The sequence below is a fragment of the Papilio machaon genome, chromosome 18, assembly GCF_912999745.1.
Source record: "Papilio machaon chromosome 18, ilPapMach1.1, whole genome shotgun sequence".
NCBI lineage: Eukaryota > Metazoa > Arthropoda > Insecta > Lepidoptera > Papilionidae > Papilio > Papilio machaon.
Window position 1 is genome coordinate 5,378,312 of NC_060003.1, and position 7,284 is coordinate 5,385,595.

The following is a 7,284-nucleotide window of genomic DNA, read 5'->3' on the forward strand; positions in this document are numbered from 1 at the left end:
GCAGCACTATTTAATTACGTGTCAAGAGAGGCCAGTTTTATAAGTCGACAGAGTAGAGATATTATGCAGTAACATGATCGTGCAAAAAACATGATGTGATTGTTTTGGCCCGTTTCAATCGTAGGCTTCAACAGTTGGTAATTGAAATTATTATTACTGTAGGAGTCTAAGCTGTCAGTTTAGTCAGTGTAGGCTTAGAGCTTAGAGCGATGACTTGGGCCTCTTTAATGCGAACTAATATTAATTTGGAAAGAACATCGCAACTTTAGTATACTTTATTAGGATATATGAAAACTAGCAAGTTATTAAATTAGATATTTATTATTATTTATATTCCTAACGATTAATTGTATTTCATTTAAAAGGTTTTATTAATTTACTCCTTTTTCACTACTATTCACAATGAAATTTGACAATTTAATTTTACAATAACGTACAGAAAAAGTATGTAATCAGCCAGTGACATGTAGTTTTCTTCTTCACCAATAAGTTTATTAAACCGCATTGGTTGAAACTCTTTCGCCAGATGTATTTTGTTTATTAGCTTTAAAGAATTGTAGACTTTAATCAAGAAATTTTTTATTTAAAAATATAACTCTTCTCATACACACTTTCCAAAATCACACCTTTTCATCAATGTAATCTTAGTCTTCTAAGAAAATGTATTTAATAGAAAACAATATTATTTTCACGGATACACGGGCAGTGCCTCGGAGCGTACAACCGCTCAGACGCCGGTAATTGAGATTGTTATGTAGTGACGTAATGACGTGTCTGCAACTAGCCCAGTAATCGCCACGGCTAACCGACCACTTTGAAACTACATAGAATGCTGCTAAAATTCAAGCAAAATGGAATGGACTTATACTGTAGTAAGTACATTTTAATTTTGTGGAATTATTCAATTATTCTCAAATGTAGATTTTAGACCATATACCTACATATGATAACTTTTTATTACATAATGTAGTTTTGTCGGGGCGCGGTAGTGCCCCCCCTGAGGTAGGGTACTGTCGAATAAAAAAATCAGCAGCTGATATCTCAGGCTATTTCTTAAAACCTTATTTTCTAAGCGTACAATCACAATGCAATCAGTTTGATGCCACGCCGCCATATTACAGAAGGAGCAATTGCAAAAATGATTGTAATGTTATTGTTACTTACTGCATTTTATATTAACACGGATGTATGTTTTCGAAAAAATGGAGGAGGATATGAATATTTCTTTAAGTAGTTAATTCCCACATTATGATGTGTCAACCCGCGATGCTCGTAGAATTCGTAGCGTCGCCTCCTAATAAATCAAACAGCGATCTGCTATCGTCGGCGGCAAGGGCTTGAACAGTACTAACGAACGGAATCACAGAATGATGATTGAGTCCCTCTCTGTGCTCTGCACCGATTGGCTGTGGTACGTTCTAAATATTTGGCAGTACCAAAGAGTTCATAAGCTGCCAAGGAGTTTGAACTGGCCACTTATACGGGTGGCCTTATAATAAAAATTAATATAGATGCATATGCAAAACAAAAGATAATCAATATTATCAGAAATATATAGGTTGGTAGTTGTTTTAAAAATGTCATTATTTTGTTATTTATTTTCTTCGTATCTCAACATGAATGTAGTTTGGGTGCGCTACCGACGTGTGCGAATACGTGCCGCAACAAGATGGAAGCAGGAATTCCAATTTCAAATCTTTGTCCTTATTGTTCCTACATATTCAATGAAGAATATTAGCTACTTTGTTGGATGTAAGATAGTTTTTGTTTTACCTACACTAATATTATTAAGTAAATTAACATTTTTCATTTTCCAAACTACCTTCAAATTTAGTAACCATTTCTTTATAAGTTTATAAACGTTACTTTTTATCGTAAAGTCCGTTAGTGTGTGAAAAATTTTACTTACATAACATTAAATATATTGTATAACTTTTTAGCACACACTACTAATTATTAAATTATAAAGATTCCGAAGGCTTTAAATCCATACCGAGAGATACATTTATCGCGCCTCTTCGATAGGTTTACGCAATATTGACAAAGTTACTTGATAGATATTTATTAGTGGCTTCACTTCCTAGTTCTGGACGCCTCTAACATCTTTTTAGCTGACTTCAAAACTAAGGAGGTTATCAATTCGACTGTATTTTTTTTTCTATGTGTGTTACCGCGATACTCCGCCCCTAGTAGTCCGATTTTGATAAAAAATATTTTAATCGAAAGGAAGTGCTTGCAGATGTGTCCTATTTCTTAGATTTTTTTATAGTTAAAATATTACGTATCATGATATAAGAATAGTTTGCTTTTAATAAAATCATGAAGAGGTTACAGCAACATGTTATGCTACGACTATCGTTGCATGGGACGATTTAATGGAACATAAAACGAGTGTTAACTTTGCTTTCTTAAGTTCAAATCGCTTTCATTTTGCTGATAGAATTGAATTAATTTCACATTCGTGTTCATATGACTGTTATCTCTTAATAGTTAATCAGGAAGTTATTTGTTTGTGAAGCTTATCAGCGAATTGATACAGATAAATGTAACAGAGTAACGTAACAAAGGCTTATCATTATAAATAATTATGTTAATAGTTTATTTTGTGTAAAAGTTTTGAATTAAAAATATGAAGGTTTGGTACCCTATATGATCGAAATTTCAATAGTTATATTGAATAGCTATTGCCCGCGACTCCACGCGGAATTAAAAAAATCTTAATAAGTATCCTACGTGTTCTTCCATACTATGTTCTACATCTGTGCCAAATTTCATTAAGATCCGTTGAGTCGTTCAAGACATACCTTCAAACAAACATACATCCATCCATCAAAACATTCACATTTATAATATTAGTAAGATTATACTCATATACATAGGTTAAAAGTATTCTATAGAGTCTGTTATTAAGTTATTCGAATTCACAAATAACATTTTTGTCATTTGCAATTTGAAACGTATAACAACTTTTGTTTTATTGATTAACAACTTTTCTGAAATTAAAAACAAAAATCGGAAACATCAAAGTGCCAATTACTTAATATTATAAAGTGTGTCTACTGATTTGACTACACTGCGGCGATCCTTTAACTCGTCTACGGAAGTTAAAAGGTATCAAGAAATGCATGTAAGCTTTTAACTCCAACATGAATTAGGTGTGAGCATTCAGTAGTTGAACTGCTAATGGCGAATGAACTATTACGCTACATTTATGTTTTCATTTTGAATCTGTGTCGTATATTTTCGTCATTTTATAATCTTACTAATCATTTTAAAGTAGCGGCAAATTGTAAACTGATATTTTGAATCTATTATAATTTAACTCGGAATTGACTGATCGAATTGATGAGCATAGATTAGGTTTTTATGTTGTAAATTCTGGAATTTTAGAGATGGTACGAGATTTACCATTAATACGTAAGCCAGACGATTTTTAAAAGATGAAAACGGTTGTATTTACAAAATAAATTCAGTATTTACTATAATGATGAAACTATTACAGTTAAGTGCTTCTGTTTCTTCTGAATACACGTCACAGGTTAAGTGGATAAAACAATAAAATTTTACAACTTACCTTCCTACATGAGACCAGGTCTGAAGCTAATTGTTTAACAAATAAATATGGCCGCTAGTTGTTATTTTACATACGGATCCATGGATCCTATTCTAGAAAAATTAAGGTTATTTTTTTTAAATATTTTTAGCTAATTCTCTCTTAACAGTTCGATACCTCTTTCAACATGCACTTTATCAGATTTAATTACGTTTAACTGATATTTTCTGTATAAATAAAATGTATGTTTTTTTTTTTTCATTTTAATAAAACTTAAAGTCAATTTATTTTCTTACTAAAATCGAAGTTAATTTAGGAATGCCTTTTAGCTATTGCCGCTAATAGGTTAATAGACAATTATTAATTGCGAATACCCATACCTTATCTGAATCCATTAAATGTCTTTAATTTAACCTGAACGGCTATAAATTAATAAAGGCACGTCAAGTAAAGCGTACTAAATCATCTGTTTGTCTGTTAACACGAAAAGTCGCGGTCGCAAGGCATATCGTAAATCGCCTAAGTGCACTTACGGGGCCGAATGTTAATTAATGATTTCAACAGAGAATAGCAATTTAATTAAATATTTCAAATGGACATATTAGATTTAAACGAAATAATGTAAAAAATCAAGCTCGTTTTTAAACCTAATGTTATCAATGTCTATGAATTGCTAATTAACATTTTTATCCCTGAAAAAACTGCAGATGGGTGTCGTTAAAAACCTCGGTTTTTCCGCTGCTCGTTTGCCCCCTTATCTTATAAAAAAATTTCAAAATGTGAAAAACCTATAACCGTACTTAGTTATAACCTTTCTGTGATGTAGAGTACGGTATTTTGTTAATTGTAAGAATTCAAAGTTGCATTAACCACAGAACAATCATACTAATATTATAAATGCGAATGTTTAGATGGATGGATGTTTGTTCGAAGATATCTCCGAAACGGCTCAACGGATCTTGATGAAATTTGTCATAGATGTAGAACATAGTCTGGAAGAACACATAGACTACATATTACTTTTTTTTTAGTTCCGCCCGGACGGAATCGCGTGCGATAGCTAGTGTATAATAATTTGATGTGATAATAATTAATTGGAGAATGGCGTTGAATTCATATTGAATGACGTCGGAGACTAAGAGTTAAATATAGGCTTGTAACAATGAAATTAATTGACCCAGGTGTAAAATATAATTAATATGTTTAGTCATTCCTGAACTTTGTCACCGGCCACCGAGAAATGTAGATTGAAAGATATATTGTTAATAACGGTCGTTAAGACAAAGTGTCCGTGGGTGCGGCAAAACTGGCTTAGATACTAACATTGTATATTGACATTGTAGACCTAGGACCTAGACTTTAGTTGAATGACAAGCGAAGCAGGGAAACAAGACTAGTCGAGCCGTTAAATAGAAAATATTATAAATACATTCGCAACGCCAGAAAAAAGCTCTAAGTCTTGTGCTATATATGGAAAAATGTAACACCTTGTATACACTTAATTAAAAATAAATATTTTTAAGTTTTAAGTCGTTGCGACGTTTCTTGTAAATGTACTCTTGTAACTCTTGTACGAGTGTAATTTTTACAACTCAACTAAGATAGAGTTGTAAACACGGCGTTCATATTTCATAGGTAGTGGTAAACCTCAAATATGATCAAGGTATGAAAAGATAATATTTAGTTGGTAAACAAAAGAATCTTATTTAAAATGAACATTAAAAAATTAATAATTTTGTTAAGTGAAGATCGTTCATTCAAGACTCAACACATGCAATAAAAGCAAAGCGGCCTTTCGACGCGTACACAATTTCACGTTAAGTTACTTTTTCTTCGACGCGCATAAATAAATAGTTAACTAAGACGCTGGGACACGCAATTTTATGTTCTCGAGTTGTTCGCTCGCACTAACTTTATTATTTCTAGATTTACTTTGAGATGTGCTAACGCCGAATAGAACTGAGGTCACATTTTTATTTATATCTCATTTCTTTTCTAATATAAATTTTATTACTTGGATAGAATATTATTAGTTATTATAATTTGGATAGAAATTCTCAAAAGCTAAATCAATCATTGAATAGTCATAAAATTGCTATTTTAATAGTAATTATATTGGATTGCTGACGTAATTTTTATACAATTACTTCCTAAGATGAATCATGATGGATTTAACGTGGTGCTCCGTTAGTATAATATGATTCAAATCTTATGGAGGCTCGTGGTTAGTTGAGCGCATGTCTGCATAGGCTTTGAGGTGGGCTCATAGCGGATGAAGGAAGAAGCACGCTTAGAGGATGAGCCATTCCTCCGTCGTGTTGCAACGTCTCCGAGCCGACATAAAGTTTGGATAGCATTGTAAAAACGTGCGGATGTTCACGATGACTCGTGAGTCACACGCCCTTGACCTAAAGCTCTGCCGAAATACAGGACATGGGAAATACACTAATGTTTTATTATTCGTTAAATTTATCTTTAATCTCGAATCCCGCTTACTGTTGAGAATTTTGAAAATCGTATGAAATTGTGGACACTAGAGAATGAACCCGGCAGAGTTCGGTGTGTCTTGAGGGTATAGCCTTATGACACTCTGAAGAAGTTTAATGAATAATTTTACTCTCCTTTTGGGTCAGTGGGATAAAATAAATGAAATACGAGCTTAGTGTTAATAAATGTAAGAAATCGCAAATACGGATTACAAACGAGTGGGAGATGGTAACAAATAATTTCTGTTTATTTCATACAAATTATGACATTGTGGCCGAACAAAAGGATAACAAATTAACCGACCTTTTACGGTCGTCCTTTTAAGTTCTTTACATTAATTATAACACCTCTTTAAGTTTAAATTTATGGCGTTGTTTTGTTAATCATTACTCGGCTTAAGTGTTCAGTTATGTTGTTTTTTGTGCGAACTCGCTCTTGGCTGGATATTGGGTGTTTATGTTGTTATAATTTATTACTTCGGGCGGTGTTTTTATGTTTTGAAACCCTTTAAAGGCACGTGGTGAATTTATTGCGCAACGTTTCAATCTGGGCGATCTTTAGCTGTGTGTTTTTTTTGTTAGTTTTCTATTTGTTTGTGGCCTGTATTGATTTTATCATATCAACTTTTTAAAAATTTACTTTTAGCGATGATTCACTTAATATTTAATCGAATAAATTATAATTTGTATTAGTAATTTGACGAAGGTGTTGAAAATCGAAAAAAGAACAACTTTTTTCTTTTATATCCGACATCTAATAATTAATGGCATAAAATATAACTAAATACTGGAATTATTAATGGTTCTAAATAATCACACAGGAATAAACTAAACAATTGAGACTTAACATTCTCAGAAATCTATTCCTGACGTTTTCGATCTAGATTTTCCTCACCACAATAAGATCTATTTTGATTTATAATCATTAAGATAATCTGATACGAAAAATTACTCATAATTATGACATCAATAATTACAATAGTCAATGGTTTGTGGAAAAACCTTTACGTAATCTTACTCTGAAATAAATACATAGATATTCTTAATAAAAACTATAAGCTTATTCCAAATTTAAATACAACCTTTTTGGTTTCATAAATATGGTTCATCGTATTCTTTAGCTTTATTTTTTCCATCAATGATGTGATATATTAGAGCTTTTTTTTAGTCCAATATTTTTGTAATTCCTTTGCACCGATTAAAATTAGGTGAAACTGATTTTTACTTCCAAACGGAGAGTATGTG